This window comes from Phacochoerus africanus, chromosome 1 (assembly GCF_016906955.1).
Source record: "Phacochoerus africanus isolate WHEZ1 chromosome 1, ROS_Pafr_v1, whole genome shotgun sequence".
Classification (NCBI taxonomy): Eukaryota; Metazoa; Chordata; class Mammalia; order Artiodactyla; family Suidae; genus Phacochoerus; species Phacochoerus africanus.
Window position 1 is genome coordinate 269,645,685 of NC_062544.1, and position 18,478 is coordinate 269,664,162.

The following is an 18,478-nucleotide window of genomic DNA, read 5'->3' on the forward strand; positions in this document are numbered from 1 at the left end:
AAATCATTTGATCATCCATTAATGAGTTCATGCATTTCTTTATTCTTTTAATCAGCTGTTAAACAATCCTACCATCTTCCAGGCCAGTGTAGGAAATAATCAAGGCAGTTTCTCTTTACTCAGAGCTCATGGCCCCAGAGGAAAGATGGGTATAAAAGTAATTCCTATGTAAATGTCAGGACAACGGGTATGGACAGAGTGAGAAAGAAAGAAACTAGGACTCTGGGGCTGGAGATGGTGATATTACAGATTTGCTAAGCAAGACAGACTGTCCTAGGAGATACAAGTGCACGGCCAAGGCACAGAGGATGCACTGCCCAACAGGTGGACTCTGTTGGCTGCCGGGACACAAGAGAGGGGAAAAAGGAGGCAGCTGAGCCAGAGGCCAGGAGCTTTAGATCTGTGGGACATGCACAGGGCAGGGAGAAGATGCTGACCTGCACGAGGAGTTTACACATTAGCAAAATCCAGACTATGGGAATTCCATGGGTTGAGGGGCCCACAGTTCATTAACAGATAAATTACAAAGAAAAGGAGAGAGGGGCAATCTGGGGAACATAAATACTAAAGAGACATGTCAACATTAAAAAAAAGGGGGAGAGGAGTTCCTGTTGTGGTGCAGTGGAAACGAATCTGACTAGGAACCATGAGGTAGCAGGTTTGATCCTTGGCCTCGCTTCGTGGGTTAAGGATCCTGAGTTGCTGTGGCTGTGGTGTAGGCCAGCAGCTGCAGCTCGGATTCAACCCCTAGCCTGGGAACTTCCATATGGTGTGGTTCAGCCCTAAAAAGACCAAAAAAAAAAAAGGGAGGGGGGAGAAAATAGTGGGCAAGGATGTACATGAGCTTGATAAAACCAGAAAGACATTTAGGGAGGTGATACAAAGAATAACAGTATTAAACTAGTAGTGGTGGGAGGTCCAGGGGAACGTGGTGACTGGGAGAGGCCAGAAGTGCTAATGGGTGGCTGGTCATGATTTTATTCTTTTTCTTTCTTTTTTTTTTTTTTTTTTTTGCTTTTTATGGTCACACCTGTAACATATGTTAAGTTTCCAGGCCAGGGATCAAACCTGCACTTCCTCCGTGACCTAAGCTGCTACAGTAGGATTCTTAACCCTCTGCACCACAGCGGGAACTCCATATATTCACGAACATTTTTTTGTTTTTGCTTTTTTAGGACCACACCTGTGGCATATGGAAGTTCCCAGGCTAGGTGTCAAACTGGAGTTGCAGCTGCCTGCCTATGCCGCAGCCACAGCAACGCAGGATCCAAGCCTAGTCTGTGACCTCTACAACAGCTCATGGCCATTTTGGATCCTTAACCCACTGAGCGAAGCCAGGAATTGAACTTGCATCCCCATGCATACTACTGGGGTTCATTATCGCTGGGCCACAATGGGAACTCCCGTATTTTTATTCTTGACCTCAGTGTTAGCCAAAAGAACAGATGTGGGAGTTCCCCTGGTGGTGCAGTGGGTTAAGGATCCAGTGTTGTCAATGCTGTGGCTCAGGTTTGATCCCTGGCCTGGAACTTCCACATGCCTGGGTGCGGCCAAAAATATAAATAAATGCATCATAAAAGGCATGCCTAAAAACTCATTAATATAGTAACAAATATGGGGGGGGGGTTCTATTTAGACAGGTTGAGTCTGCAATCTTCCAACACATCATGGTGGCGAGGTCTGGAGCCACTGGAAATACTGACCTGGGAGACCTCCCATAAATGCTGAAACGGCCCACAGGGGAGCACTGGAGTGAAAATGGGAGTTTCCCCACTTTCCCAGGCATTTTGGGAAAGAAGCTCATATGGGATTCCCCCCAAGAGATTTGTCATATATTGAATTCTGCTGGATAATGAACAGTTTGCCCCATAATGAAGTGCCACATCCTCGCTGAAAAAGCTTTATAGCATCTAACTGCTCTGCTTAATGATAGAGGTTGGTGGCTACTGTTAAGAACTCCAAGGAGCCATGAATTTCGTATCTAAATAAAAACTTACACGTCTCCCCCCCCCCCCACTTATATCATTTCATTATGAAGACCTATGAGATGATTTAAGAAAAAAAAAAAAGCAGGAGTTCCCATTGTGGCTTGGTGGAAACGAATCTGCCTAGCACCCCTGAGGATGCATATTCAATTCCTGGCCACACTCAGTGGGTTAAGAATCCAGCATTGCTGGCGGCAGCTGCAGCTCTGATTTGACCCCTAGCCTGTGAACCTCCATATACCTCAGGCATGGTCCTAAAAAGACAAAAACAAACAAACAAAAAAAAACCGACCTTATTTTTTCATTCTGCAACAAACAAATGAGAAAACTGTGTAAGAGATTAAAAAAAAAGTTGACCTTTCACTAATTTGCCTTTGAACATGCTCTCCCTTCAGACATCGATGACATGAAATGGGGTCCTGTCACTCAGGCCAGCTCTGCTTTAAGCTACCTGTGGACCCTGAATCCTGGTGCCAGAGGTATGTCTCACTGAATATGCTGGAGAATTAGCTCAGGTGACCACTTCCAAACCAAGAATGGACAACCCGTTTTGCTGCCTTGGGACAACTGCTTCCATGATATACTGCTTGTGGCCTGTCAGGGGAATCTTCCAGTCTTTGCTTCCAAACTGTGTCTCACCTTAGAGCTTCCCAGTCTCATAGCTAGACCTCATCCAAGCCCCTGCTGCTTTTCCTCTTGAAAGTGTGCATGGAATCCTAATAATTTTCTTTCTTTAAAAAAAGTAGCTTAAAGATGTTATTTTCATCTCAGCAGAGTTAAACCCTTTCTCTGGCTCCACCCTGCTCTGAAAAAGCCTCACTCAGAAATAAACAAAAACAAAAAACAGACTTCATCTTAAGTTATGATATACTATATAAATAATTATGAGGCTGGTCTCAGATTTCTATGCTTTCCCCTTTTAATTCAATCAGATTAAAAAATATAACGTTTTGGAATTTCCGCCACCATGGTGCAGTGGGTTAAGAATGTGGCCGCAGGGGCTGGGATCACTGTGGAGGTGGGGGTTCGATCGCTGGCTGGGTGCAGTGAGTCAAAAGATCAGGCATTGCTGCAGCTTCGTCTCAGATTCAGTCCCTGGAAGTTCCTGGCCTGGGGAACTTCCATATGCCACCGCTGTGGTCATAAAATATACATACACAAACATACACGTGTGTATACACACACACACACACACATACACAATCTTTTGCTGAATATATAGTATTAAAATATGATCTTCAATAGCATATAATTAATTAACCTTAAAATTTAGAGCCCTCTACATTAATTCCTGCACGGCTCCGAAATGCTTTTTTTTTTTTTTAGCGTGATGTAAGCAGCCTTTATTTGACTATACTTTAAGCTTCAACAACAAATTAAAAAATGATTCACATTACAGTGCATTTATACACGTCTTTTCATCTTCCAAGTGCAGTAAACATTAATTAACCCTGGCTAATTAGAACAGCCATGGTTTACAAATTTACTCATTAATCAGCCTCAAGCAAATGCAAAGCATTTAAAGCCTCTCACAATCTGAACCAATTAAATATGGAAATTATTATTTTTTTCAATGGAGAGGTCATAAATTCAAGACATGCAAGCCTTTGACTTAAATTTGACTGTGTTTTAGAAAGAAACTTGGCCAATTTTTTGGATTCCTAGACATCAAGGGAAATTAAACATAAAACTGGTATGGGTCAAATTGTGTTCCCCCTCCAAAGTATACTGGAGTCCTAAGGCCAGGGAGCTAGGAATGTGACCTTAGAGGGAAAGAGGATCTTTGCAGATGTAACTGAGTAAAGATGAGATCATACAAGAATACACAGGTCCTCCATCCAGTATGCAACGGGGTGAACACTACAGGCATTAGGTGGGCTCTAGACTGTATTGGAGAAGACACACAGGGAGAATAACTAGGTGAAGACAGGGGCGGAGCTTGCAGTGGTGTACCTACAAGCCAAAGGAATGTCAAGGGTTTTCAGCAACAACAGAAACAAGAAAAAGCAATAAAGCAGATTTTTCCCAAGGGCCTTCAGAGGGAGCACGGCCCTGCAGACACTTTCATTTCAGACTTCCAGCCTCCAGCATGGTGAGAGAATACATTTCTGTTGTTTTAGGCTACCCAGTTTATGGTCATTTATTAAGAATATTAACCATTAGCTCATTTCTGGGTGTAACAAACACACTGGCGTAGAATGTGGATTCTTTTTTTTTTTTTTTTTACTTTTTAGGGCCACACTCCCAGGCTAGGGGATGAATCAGAGCTGTAGCTTCGGGCCTACATCACAGCCACAGCAACATGGGATCCGAGCCTGACCTACACCACAGTTCAAGGCAACACCGGATCCTTAACCTGCTGAGTGAGGCCAGGGATTGAACCCGAATCCTCATGGCTACTAGTTGGGTTCTTCACCCTCTGATTCACAATGGGAACTGCCAGAATGTGGATTCTTAGTGAGTCCTTTATTCAAGGCTGTGATAGGCAGATTGGAGAGAAGCTCTATAATCTAAGACGCTAATTCAGCCCCATCAGTGCACAGACATTTTCCCTCTGAACACCAGAAACTTTCATGGAGACTAAAGGTTTTCTGTTTCAGCTCTCAATATCTCTCTTCCCTTCTACAGGGAATACCACCACTTCCTTATCCTGAACCTCACGGGCTGCATGGGAATTCTGGGTACCAGTGTCAGTGCAAACTCAGCAAGCAAGGGGAAGGACCTCAGGTTCAAACACCTTGTAAACTCCCCAAAAAAGAGCTTATTTCTGGCTTCTCTAAGAAGCCAGAAGCTGAGCTGCCCCTGGCAGCATGACGTGTGGCAGATGCCTGGCAGGTTTCAGGTTTTATTAACTCGTGGGTGATGAAGACATAATCATCTCTAATATCAGAACTGGGTCTGCTGTCATACCTCTGTTCAGCAACTAAACAGAGAGACAATGGGACAGCTGGAGTCATCTGTAGCATTTAGCATGACAATTTTAGAGTTCACATTCAACAAGCTGGACTTTTTTTTTGGGGGGGGGGTAGGTGGTGATGCACCTGTGGCACATGGAAGTTCCCAGGCTACGGGTCGAATCAGAGCTGCAGCTGCCAGGCTACACTGTAGCCACAGCAACACTGGATCCAAGCCTCTTCTGGGACCTATGCCACAGCTCATGGCAACAATGGATCCTTAACCTACTGAGTGAGGCCAAGGATCGAACCTGCATTCTCATGGATACCAGTTGGGTTCACAACCACTGAGCCACAACGGGAACTCTAGCAAGCTAGAGCTTAACAAGATAGTTCTCCAGGAGCCTAAAGTTTTGCTATTTTTGCGTGAAATATGAATGATTGGAATAGAATATTTTATAGCATGAATATTTAATAAAACTAGTTTATTTGTGTCTTTTGGCTCAAGGTACCAAAGATGAAAGTGAAAAGATGGCTACTGATACCTGGTTATGGATTTATCCTGCTATGCTTTGTTATTCTACTGGTCTGTCTTTAGTTTTTATTTATTTTGGGGGCTGTACCTGCAGCATGTGGAAGTTCCCAGGCCAGGGATCGAACCCACACCACAGCTGTGAGCCAAACCACAGCAGTGACAATGCCAGGTCCTTAACCACTAGGTCGCCAAGGAATTGCTGTTCTTAGTTTTAACACCAGGATCGCTTGGCTCTTGCTCCTCAGAGATAAAGAGAAGAATATAGAGGAACTAGTAAAAGAAATAACATTTCAAAAAACATCAAATGGCTTCATGACAAGTGTATGATTTTATATGCCAAAAAGGTCTTATATGTGAAATTCATATAGAGAGTGGAAGCCTGCTGATGTGAAAACTTGTTTCAAGGACTTAGGGTAGAGAAGCAGGAAAAATGTCACGGTCCCCTTTGTCTTTTTGAGCATGATAGAACCCACATGCACTAGGCAGGTGATGGCTGAGGAATCCTGAAGGTGGGGTACACTGGATCTAACCAAAAGCACAGTGCAGCCAACTGTTATGGACCGAGTTATGTTTCCCCTAAAATTCATACGTTAAAGCCCTACCCCAATGTAACTACATTTGGAGAAAGGAACTTTATGGAGGTAATTAAGGTTCAATGAGGCCATTGGTGGGGCCCTATTTCAACAAGATTGGAAGAGAAAGAGACACCAGAGAGCTCTTTCACTCATGCACAGGGACAAGGCCATACGAGGGCACAGCAAGAAGGCAGCCATCAGCAAGCCAAGGAGAGAGGCCTCAGGAGAAATCCAACTTGCTGAGACTTTGATCTTGGACATTTCATCCTTCAGAATGGTGAGAAACAAAATCCCATTGCTCAAGCCACCCAATCCATGGTATTTTACTATGGCAGCCTGAGGTGACTAGAACACCCATCTAGTCATACCAGATAAAAGGAAGATCAAAGGTCAGAACAGCTTTTTTCTAAGAGATTTTGTTGCTGTGTTCTTTTTGGGTTTCTTTTTTTTTTTTTTTTTTCTGAAAGGTGATAGCTGAAGATGAGAAAAGAGTGTAAATTACCAGTCAGTCACCCCGGAGGTGCGGTGAATTTCATGTCCTGCCCCTTTTATATAAATGACATGCAAGTGTTTTCTTTGAAATGTGACTCAAGGTTGGAAAGTATACTTGACCTGTAGGGCTTTTCATTTTCTTTTGTCTTCTTGTGGCCATTTGCCAAACAAGTTCTCAAGTGCTCTCTGCGACCTGCCTTCACTACAGGTAGAGGGAAAAATCCAAATGACAATTTGCTCTTGTGACATTTCTAGTTAGGCAGTCTGTTTGCTTTGGGGGAACACAACAGGAGATGGGGCATGATGTCTATGCCCCATCTCCACAGGAGCTACTTTAAGAAGCAAAGGAATATAACTGCATTCCTGTATTATCCTAAAAATAATACACTATTGATTAACAGAAGGAGCGGCTCTCAGGTCTGGCACCTGGAGTTGGTACCCCGAGTGCCTGGTCTTGGTAATTTTGTTGTCAACTCTCTAAGAAGACACACACTTCCTGAGCTCGTGTTAAGCTCTCTGACAATCCTCCAAGATTAAGCTTTTACCATTTGTCACTGACACTGCTGACAACTCCAGGTGTGTTTTGGCAGTTTTCCCTGTCATCCTTCGTTAAAATAATACCACTTTAGATTTGAAGAGAGCCTAAATGAGTAAGTTCTTTGAGTACAATGTCAGCATCCATAATAGAAAGTAAAGAATCTAAAGGAGGAAGAAAAGATTCTGGAAGGTAGAATATTAGATTCACAATTTCTGAAAGAGCCAATAAAAACACAAATGGGGAAAACGTTAGGAAAGACAGCATTTTCTGGCTGAAGCCTGCCCTGTGCGTATGCTGTTCATTCCTTTTAGACAGTTAAGCAAAGTGAGTAAGCAGGTGATGCCAATCCCTTTTCATAGCTAATAAGAAGTCTTAACTTGGATAAATAAAACATAGCCATCAACCCTGTCACACCTGAACAAATTCTCAATGAATATGAACTTCCAAGTTCACTAATGCTTCACTTGAATGTTTTATACAATCACAGCTCTGGAAATAAGCACCACTAGAAATCCACATGGCTAATTCTCAATGACGGCCAACTGCTATTCTTTGATATTCAAGACTAACGTAAATATAATCTAAGCCTGCAGGAATCCTTGTATTTTTGCTACTTCATAGAAGCAGGAGTTTTAAAACTTTTGAATATTGAAGAATCACCTGGAGAGGTAAGGAAAATGAAGATTTCTGTAAATCAGAGGTAACTCTCTAGAGCACATGGCTTCCAGAAGAACAATCTCCATAGGGAGTGCACTGGATGAGTCCTCTGGTACATTTCACATCCAAGCGCTTACAGCAACCAAACCAACAAATGTCAGATACTCTTCTCAGTCCACTGGCTGATGTCAAAGGCACGGAAATCACGAAGGGCAATGAAGGAAGCTCAAGCTATGAGCTGTGAGTGAATCTGCTCATCACACTAACCTGCCCTGTTAGTGGGTTCCAAGGACCACAGGTCCAGGTTGACACGGCCTTAGATAAAACTAGAACACCCAAACTCAGGCTTGCAGGACCTTCAACTCTGGCTCACTAGGCCTCCTTTGGTTTTTGTTTGTTTATTTTTTAAAGAAAGAGCAATTTCATTTTTTTCACATCCAAGTTATCTGAAGACCTGCATCAATTTCATTCTTTCTTTTTTGCTTTTTAGGGCCCTACCCACAGTATAGGGAAGTTCTCAGGCTAGGGATCGAATCAGGGCTGCAGCTGCCAGCCTACACTAGAGCCACAGCAACGTGGGATCCGAGCTGTGTCTGCAACCTACACCGCGGCACATAGCAACACACAGATCCCCGACCCACTGAGTGAGGCCAGGGATCGAACTTGCATCCTCATGGATACAAGTTGGATTTGTTTCTGCTGTGTCACAACGGGAACACCCTGCTTCAATTTCTAATGGGCTCTGGCAAGATCTGTTGAACCCTTTGGGCTTTGACTATTTTTATAGCACAGTCAGTCTCTGATTTTGATCAAATCACTCAGAATCCTAAATCTGAAAACTGAGAAGTTTGATTCCACTTTTGTATTTCCTTGAAGAAGTGTTGGCAGCAGTGTGGGTGCAGCACCACACTGAATGTGGGAAAGGACCCACCTCTTTATTTTATGTCAAGGAGACCTAGAAGGCAAGCAGGGTCTCCCTCATATAGTCATACAGTATTGGACTTACATAAGGGACATGTGTTAATCAACAGACAGCATAATTAGGCCTTTTTTTTTCCTTTTCTTTAGCCACATCCATGGCATATGGAGGTTCCCAGGCTAGGGGTCAAATTGGAGCTGTAGCCACTGGCCTACACCAGAGCCACAGCAATGCCAGATCCGAGCCGCATCTGCGACCCACACCACAGCTCACGGCAACGCTGGATCCTTAACCCACTGAGCAAGGCCAGGAATTGAACCCGAAATCTCATGGTTCCTAGTCGGATTTGTTAACCACTGAGCCACCACAGGAACTCCAAATTAGGCCTTTTTTGAGGGGTAGGTGGATAACTTTGTTTTAATAACTCCACAGACAGTCTCGCTTTAATTTCTCGTCTTATACCCCAAAGAGGTAATTCGGGGATGTGAAAGCTTCTCCATCAAGATGGAAGAAGGGGAGTTCTCGTCATGGCTCAGCAGAAATGAATCTGACTAGCATCCATGAGGACTCGGGTTCAATCCCTGGCCTCGATCAGTGGGTTAAGGATCCGGTGTTGCCGTGAGCTCTGGTGTAGGTCACAGACACGGCTTGGATCCCGCATTGCTGTGGCTGTTGCGTAGGCCAGTGGCTATAGCTCCCATTCAACCCCTTGCCTGGGAACTCCATTTAGCTGTGGGTGCGGCCCTAAAAAGACCAAAAAAAAAAAAAAAAAAGATGGAAATAGGCACTCCAGTGTTGAGACAGTGCTTTTCTGCCAAAAGGAAGGCAAAAAAAATAAAGCAGAGACAGCCGATAAAATTGAAATACATTCTGGCAGGGCTTGAATACTGGATAAAAAAAGGTACTTTGCCCAGGCTCCATCTATTCCTCCTTTTCTTGAAACAGCTTCTTTTCCTTATTTGCCTCATGGTAACTGTTATTGCCAACAGGAGTTTAGAAACTGTTCAGATTGATTCCCAGCAGAGAACCAAGGGGCTACTTCTAGAATTATTATTACTACCCTTAAAATACTCAAATTTGGTCAGTCTGATCCAGGTGTTCATTCTCAGTATTAAAAAAAAAAGTGTCAAAAACTTGTTTGACAGACAACTACCCTGAAACAGGAGGGGAATAGTGCATTAGGAAGTATCTCCCTTCTTTTTCACAGAATTACAGAGAAATTGTGATCTCTGGGGATAGGATAGGCGATGACACCTTGGAAGAAGAAAACAGAGAGCGTCTAACACTTTCATGGATCATTTAGATGGGGGCTTAACCCATTTCCACCTAAGTTTCTTGAAAGGTTACATTTCCGGTCAACATCACATATTTCAATTTCCCTATAATTTTAGGGGTACTGAACCCCCAAGGTGAGAGAAGTGTAAACTGTAAATGGAAGAAGAGTCTGAGAGGGGAGACCAAGTCTGTTGCATGTCATCTGTCCATTCTTTTTTTTTGGTCTTTTAGGTCATATGGAAGTTCCCAGGCTAGGGGTCAAATCGGAGCTACAGCTGCTGGCCCTCATCATGGCCACAGCAACACAAGATCTGAACCGAGTCTGTGACCTACACCACAGCTTGTGCCAATGCCAGATCCTTAACCCGCTGAGCGAGGCTAGGGATCAAACCTGCATCTATCTTCATGGATACTAGTGGGATTTGTTACCACTGAGCCATGATGGGAACTCACATCTCTCCATTCTTTATAGATATGTAGTGATGTTTATCAAAAAATACAGAGTTGCAATTGTGGCTCGGTGGGTTAAGAAGCCAACAGAGTGTCTATAAGGATGAGGGTTTAATCCCTGACCTCTGTCGGTGGGTTAAGGGTCTGGTGTTGCTGTTGCTGTGGCTGTGGTGTAGGTTGCAGATGCAGCTCAGACTAGACTCCTATCCTGGGAACTACCATATGCTACAGGTGCGGCAGTAAAATAAAAAGAAAAAAATAGTACTGAGGGTTTTCAAATGACAGCAGAAGTGCACCTCCCTCCCCTCTCCACAGATGGGCAAATTAGAGAAAACTGTCCATTTTAATTCCTTAGGGAGAGTCAAGTTGTCCCATAAAAAGGTTACACCCACCTACTGATCAAAAGCTTATTTAGTTCCTTTTCACTTACCCTTGTTATGACAGGGTCGAACAGATTTTAAAAAGTAACAATTGTGATCATTTAAAAAAACTATGTTTGATTTTTACTATTTAATCATGAGAAGTTGTACGTCCTTTCGTCTAGGACTACTCAGTAATTATTTATCTTTTCCTATGAAATGGAGCTGTTATACTTATGAATTAATCAAATATATTACTTCATTGAGGTTTTCTTTCACCCTAAGCATTTTTTTGTGGGCATACAGTTTTTATCATGCAGGTTTAGAACAAAACAGTACGGGTAAATCTAACTGGCTTATAGATCCTCACCTATTCATTATTTTGTAAGTTGAATACACTCTAAATCAGTAATTCTCAAAGTTTGGCATGCATCCGAGTTACACAGCTTGTTAAAAGCTAGAGGGTTGATCCCTCAACCCAGCACTGCTGATTCAGGAGGTTAGGGGTGGGACCAGAGAATGTGAATTTCTAACAAGTTCCCAGCGGATGCTGACGCAGCTGATCCAAGAACCACAATTCCTCTAACTAAAGAATGCCTTGAAGGCAGGTATTTGTAATACTTACTTATACCTAGTAATTTGCTTCAGGAGAAACAAATGTACATGAAATTTGATTCACACCCTCAAAGAGCTTAATTAGTACATGGCAATGAGTTGACATGAACACATCAAAGCAACAGCAGATGCATGCAATATATAAACTCTATCATCAGAGGACAGATGCTTCCTGTTAATAAAGAATTCAAGGGAGAAATGACATGAGAGATGGGGTTTTGGAAGCTCATTAAGAGCTCAATAGGTCAGGACTGGGCAGGGGCTTTGTAGGTAGATGGAATTGCATACACAGACGCACCCAGGGCTGTGGACATATCGGCCTTCCTGAAAAATCAGGAGAATAAAGGGAGCAACAATTTGCTTTGCCTGCCCAGGGTTATTTTCAGGATCAAATGAGTTAAACACACAAAAAAAGGAGAAAGGTGGGAGTTCCTACTGTGGCTCAGCGGGTTATGAATCCAACTAGTATCCATGACGATCCATCCCTGACCTTGCTCAGTGGGTTAAGGATCCGGTGTTTGCCGTGAGCTGAGCTGTGGTATAGGTCAAAGACCCAGCTCAGATCTGGCATTGCCGTGGCTGTGGCTGTGGCTGGTAGCTGCAACTCTGATTTGACTCCTAGCCTGGGAACTTCCCTATGCTATGGGCGTGGCCCTGAAAAAATGAAAACAAAAAACAAAAAACAAAAAACAAACCAAAAAAAAAAAAGAAAGAAAGAGGAAAGGAAAAAAAAGTAAAACAAAGCCAGTCATCAAAAGACAACAGTCATAACATAAACTTAAAAAAATAGCCATAAAAATCTTGCATTACGTTCTTTTTCCTTTCTCTTTCTGTTCCCTTTTCTAAATATATTTGGGTTGAAACAAGTGAACTGAGTCTCTAAAGTCATGAAAATGGTTCCCTCCTTTGGCTCGAGAGATGACCTAATAACGGGTATGATGTGAAGGGCTTTAGCCACTAACGTTCACAGAGCTAAACACATAAAGTCTGATTCCCCCCAATGGTTAAGATCTAGCTGAAGAGTATTACCTTGTACTTTCAGAGAAATTTCTGCTTGTCCAGTACAGAAAAAACTAATGACAAGCCCACAGAAAAAGGCGCATTTGTTGTCATTTTTCATGGGTTCTCCCATGATATCTAAGCAAATGCAGAATACAACAACAACAAAAAACCCAGCAGAATGCATAGTGTAGCTGACACCAATCTGCTTTACAAACACCTTTGCATTGACTTAAGTATTGAAGTGCGTTGAATCTTTGAGCTTGGGAAGCCTCTTGTCATTGAGTCATGTAAGCGGAAAGATGGCCATTTCTTGTACCCATAATATTTTCAAAGAACAGGTGCCGAAGCCGAATAAATAGTTTCCAAAATCCAGTTTTGTTTAACTTGGCATCAGCAGGGATGGAGAACAAATACCACTACAGAGACACCAGAATAGATTCGGTCTTTAGTCTTATTAACCAGATGCATGACCTTGGGCGTCTCATAGCTTCTTTGAGCCAGTGAAATGACGGGGCTGAACGGGTTGGAAACTAGGTTCCCGTCTCCTCTAATTATCTTCAGTGAGTGATGGTGGAAGGAAGGAATGGCTGCCAGATGATGCTACCTAATGCCAAGAGACATGGCAATCAACATCCCTCAACTTAATGAGAGCAGCCTCTCTCAGTTGTTTACTCAAAGTCTCCCTAAGCAGATTCTAAACTATTTGAGCAGGAAAGATTGTGCCCTATACCTGCAAAATATCTGGCCACAAGCATAGAATCTGGAATATGGGGATGTTTAGTAAATACTTCTTGAAGATCTAACATCTTTGATTAATTCTTGGATGCCTTTGATGTTCAGAACAGCAAATGATAGGAATGTACATATATATACTTTTATTGTGATTATATTTATATATATCATAAACCTTATTATTTTAAGTGTGCAGTTTCGGTAGCATTAAGCACACTCAGTGCTGTGCAACCATTGCCGCCATCCATCTCTAAAATGTTTTTATCTTCCCAGACTGAAACTCTATACTTATTAGAGACGCTCTATTCCCTCCTCCCACTAGGTCCTGACAACCAGCATTTTATCTTCAGTCTCTATGAATTTATTACTCTAGATACTTCAAATAAATTGAATAAAAAAACATGGACCATTTCAAAACTTGCATCTCATACTTATGTAGGAGCCATGTTTATCTTTTCTGTATTGTCCCAATTTTAATATATGCGCTGCCAAAGTGAACACCATATGTGTGTGTGTGTGTGTGTGTGTGTGTATACTTTTGAAACCCTCTAACACTCCTTTCAAATTATTAGAGTGATGACTGAGAACTAAGGCATTTATGTAGTGATGTCTCAGTGGCCATTATAACGTTTTCTTTTTTTCCTCTTTTTTTAAAAAAAATTTTTATCATAGCTGATTTACAATGTTCTGTCAATTTCTGCTGTACAGCAGAGTGACCCAGTTATGCATACACATACATTCTTTTTTTCACATTATTCTCTATCATGCTCCATCACAAGTGATCAGATATCGTTCGGTGGACTATACAGCAGAATCTCTGATTAGAAAACTATAACGACTCAACAGCTGTAACAACTAGCAAAGTCTCATACGTAAAAATTTTAGAAAACTGCTTTCTGGCATCTTGGAAAACTTAGAAACAGCAAGAAACATGTTATCTGGTCATGGTCATGACACAGAGAAAAACTTTTAATGTAATAAAGAAAGGTCACATTGTGAATAATTACACTTTCAAGTCCAGCTACGTACATATTTTTCTTATTGTGTGTGTCACACGGAAAAGGGCACATTTGGCGACCTTCCTTTCTATGAAACACACTGACTATCATTTGAGAGTGAACTCATCTTATTGATTTCAAGCCTCAGTAATCATCCACAAAACGAAGGCAGGTTTTTGCAAAAGAGTAACTAATTTAGAATTTCAAATAGCAATTTCTCTCGTGACATCTCTCACCCCCTGCTTAAAACCTAGAATGTGAAATTTGGCTGGCTTCTAGAGTTTCCTCAATAAGAACAGCATAAGATGCTAATTAAGTAGAATCATATTAATATGATATGTTCCTTTTTCACTTCCAGCTCTCCACTGTTCATGCTCTGGGGAAGTTCTTTCCTAACTTGGCAAAGCTTCAGAAGCAACTTGCCACAGCATCAGAGCTTCCCTTGACTATGCCAGACTCCGAAAGAGAAGAAATGCATCATTTGCCAAGGCCAGGCTGGCTCAGGCTCTTGCTGCTGAGAGGCATGAAACTTGCAGCTGGCCCTGCTTCCTTCCCTCAGATGACAGTGTCTCTAGCCTCTACGGGCCTTAGAGCAGCTTTATCAAGTTCAATGTTAAAGAGGAAGCTGAACACATAGTTCCTTTACCTGCTCTCAGGGGACGGGCAGACCCGCTCAAACATTACCCAGACCAAAAGCAAAGATGCAGAGACAGGCAGAGGACAATCCAAGTAGTCACCATTGGCTATACCACAGAAATGAGATTTAATAAATGCTTTTATGAGCACATGTAATTAAATATTTTTACAAAAAAACTAAACACAGGAAATAGGCTATTTTATTATATTGTTTATTTACTCTTTTGGTACTTATTTATTTATTATTGTTTTTTTCTTTTTAAGGGGGAACCTGAGGCATATGGAAGTTCCCAGGCTAGGGGTTGAACTGGAGCTGCAGCTGCTGGCCTACACCATAGCCACAGCAACATGGGATCTGAGCCGCATCTGAGACCTACATCACAGCTCACGGCAATACTGGATCCTCAATGAACTAAGCAAGGCCAGGGATCAAACCTGAATCCTCAATGGACAGTGGGGTTCTTAATCTGATGAGCCACAACGGGAACACCCTGGATTCTTTTTCAATACTGTTAAAGGATTGACTTTTCCTATAAAATCATGGATTAGAAATACAGAGAAGAAAATATCTATTTGCTAGCAGAGAATATTATAAACATTCTTTGGGGAAATGATGTTCTTTTCCTGAATAATTTCTCTGGTGATCGTTTACATAAGGCAAGTTAACATACGCCAACTTTTAAAGGACCTTATCAATGACTCCACAGATCATCTGAATGACACAGACACAGTATTTACAGATTCGGTAATTAAACTCTTTAGAAAAAGACATTTTACATATCATATCCAGAAAAGGTTTAGAGAGCTAAATGTATACAAAGTACTAAACAAGTCACTATGGGTGAGTTAAATGCTTAAGGGTTGTAACCTCCTAAGACTATACACAGACCAGTTGGGCCTGAGGTATGAACTCACTGGCAGTGACATGTCTATTTCTTGCTGTTTAGAGACATTCCAACATGGTGGTTAAAGCATCAGAAAACTGGGGCGCTACTGTCATAGCATATTTTCCCATTTGGAAGGTTACTATGCTTATATGTAGGTTCCCTTGACAACATGTTTTCTTTTTCTCATTTATACAATGAGTGGTTCTATTTGGGAAGAGTAACTGTCTTGCTAAGAGGGAGACAAAGGTTATACACTTAGAAGCAGGCAAATCAACACTGGTCATACCTGTAATACAGGTAATAACACTGGTGAAAATATGAATAATGAGCCCTGAGACTATTATAAAACTAAAGAAAGAACATATCTTCAGCAATTTTTTTTTTTGTGGTCTTTTCACCTTTTCTAGGGCTGCACCCGCAGCATGTGGAGGTTCCTGGGCTAGGGGTCTAATCGGAACTGTAGCCACCAGCCTATGCCAGAGCCACAGCAACGCCAGATCTGAGCCGCATCTGTGACCTACACCAGCTCATAGCAACACCGGATCCTGAACCCACTGAGCAAGGCCAGGGATCGAACCCTCAACCTCATGGTCCCTAGTTGGATTTGTTAACCACTGTGCCACGATGGGAACTCCATCTTCAGCAATTTATAATACAATTAAATATTATTGTTTGCAAATACTTAAATCAGCTCTAAATCTACATATATGTAAAAGTCATTTCTTATGAAAAACAATAAGAGCAGAATAAGGTAACAGTTTTCTCATTTTATTTACTTTTATGATCTTTTCCTCCCTGATGCTCTTCTTTAACTACCAATTGCACACAAGGATACTTAAAATTCTCAGTAGTAATGAATATTCCATTTTGCTGGTCTGGCAAGTGCTACAAATATTCTATTTTAAATCTAGGCTACTTTGGATTCATTAAATCCAAAAATCAATAGGTTTATTAAGAATGGAGAATGGAAACATTGTCTATGAAGTAAACATGCTGTACTTTTCCCAAAGAGTAGAAAATTTTATCAAGTGGCCACAGTCAAGTTGTAATAAAAAAAATTGTGAGCATTCTTTCATTAACTTGAGTTTCTTGATCTCCGGCCACATATTTCGATCCCAACCCATTCACTATGAATTTATTCAGTCAGAGATCCTTCTAACATCTGGTTTATAACAATTCATGTTTTTACTAATTTCAAATGCTAAAAGGAAAAAAAGAAAAAAAAAACCCAGGGTATGAAACAATTAGGCCTTCCTTCCCCCTTTTATCCTACTGCCTCTTTCATAAATTGGTCATTACAGCAGTCTATGAAATAGCCATCTCTGAGTTGAAAGCGGCAGTATTTTTATTTAGCCTTGAGGTAGCTGAAAAATGAAGAACTTTGATAAATAACCTCAGTGTTGACTGAAGAACAGAATCCTTTTAACACAGATTTAAGGAAGATTACAAAGGGTCCAAAAAAAAAAAAAAACCCATAATTTTTAAACAGCAAATTGATGAAGCAAAGCTGAGCTGAACAATAGTAGAGATGAAGGAACTCTGACTTTCTGAAGGGTTAAGAAATGATTAAAATAGAATATCGACATTGAAAAGAGGCATATTTTCCCTACATTAATGATTCTATCATTTGCTGAATTAAAAAAGTTCTAAACAGCCACATTCAATGAATAAGGGGATTTTTTCCCCCTCTGCGAACAATGCCTAAAGCCTTTCTCTATAGAAAGCTTCATAATTTGTATGCAAATACTTTTTTTAAAAAAATTTTTACAAAAAGGAAAACATTAAGTAATAAATGACTGTGCCTGGGAGTTTGCACATAGTAATCATTCAAATAGAGCTGAAAATTATTATAAAATAATAAAAGGCAAGCTTTCATAAAAGTAATAGAGTAGTTTTGATAATTCATACTTTTTGGTGAAGCAAAGCGAATAAATAGCCTCAGATGCCAGCTGATGGGACAGTCAAACCAGACAACACACTTAATCAAGTGTCGAAGTAGATGCACAGGGCAGATAACCAACTAGCAGAGGTGCGTGGAAATGATATAGGGCAATACTGTAAAATGTTATCAATTACAGTCCAGAGCCCTCTTGCTTTATTCTTCATCTTCATACCTTTGCCCATGGCACCCATTTTGTTGGCTTCATTAATTACAGCTTTAGAGAATGCTGTGGCCAAGGACAGAGATTTGTTTTGTGGAATGCTAGCTATGCTAGGTGTTAAGAAGGGAGCTCAGGGTAGGTCTTTCGAGTGATGGAAGAGTTTACCTGATCCACCTAAGGTAAGGAGCATCAATCTTGCAGCCTGGGGATTTGATTCAATCTGGTCTATGATGACGAATACCTACAAAGTACCAGGTCCTCTCCTAGATCTCAAAGATACAGACGTGATCAAGACGTGTCCTGGAAGACCTCACAGGAAGAGGGGCTAGCAGATGAGCAAACCAATGATTAAATACAAAGTAGAGTGTGGATAACGGTGCTTTGGCCACGGAGGTTCAGTAGAAGAGAAATCGACCTGAGAGGGGAGAGTGGGTAGCAGAGAGCACACTGCTTTCAGACTCGTGTAGACCCTGAATCCAATTCCACTTTCGTCACTTTACCATCTGTTAAGGGCAAGTTAGGGATCTCTCTCTAAGGTTCAGTGTCTTCAATTCTAAGTCAGGGGTGCTGTTACTGAATTCACCAGTGTTGTCGCTAGCTCATATGCTGTGTTTGTGTGAATTACAAGAAAGCCCTGCTGCCGTGGATACAACCCAACACCAGAGTGCTTTGTCTTCATTAGTGGGATGTGGAATAAATGTCAGTCTCCGCTTTTGCTGTAAACCACCTGCCACATCTACATGTGGTGGCCCTGAACTTCAGTAAGTGTGAACTTTCATAAAGAACGTGGTCCATCCGCATCAACAGAAAGATGGTCATGAGTTCGC

The 18,478-nt window shown here is 41.6% G+C and overlaps 1 protein-coding gene and 1 non-coding gene across 8 annotated transcripts in view; both read right to left on the reverse strand.

The window, feature by feature from the left end:
* Nucleotides 1–18,478, reverse strand: part of APP (amyloid beta precursor protein) — a 281,953-nt gene that overhangs the window by 46,843 nt on the left and 216,632 nt on the right. The window lies entirely within an intron of this gene.
* Nucleotides 13,424–13,529, reverse strand: LOC125114133 (U6 spliceosomal RNA). Its single transcript, XR_007131706.1, has one exon. It is a non-coding gene; the product is annotated as a U6 spliceosomal RNA (small nuclear RNA).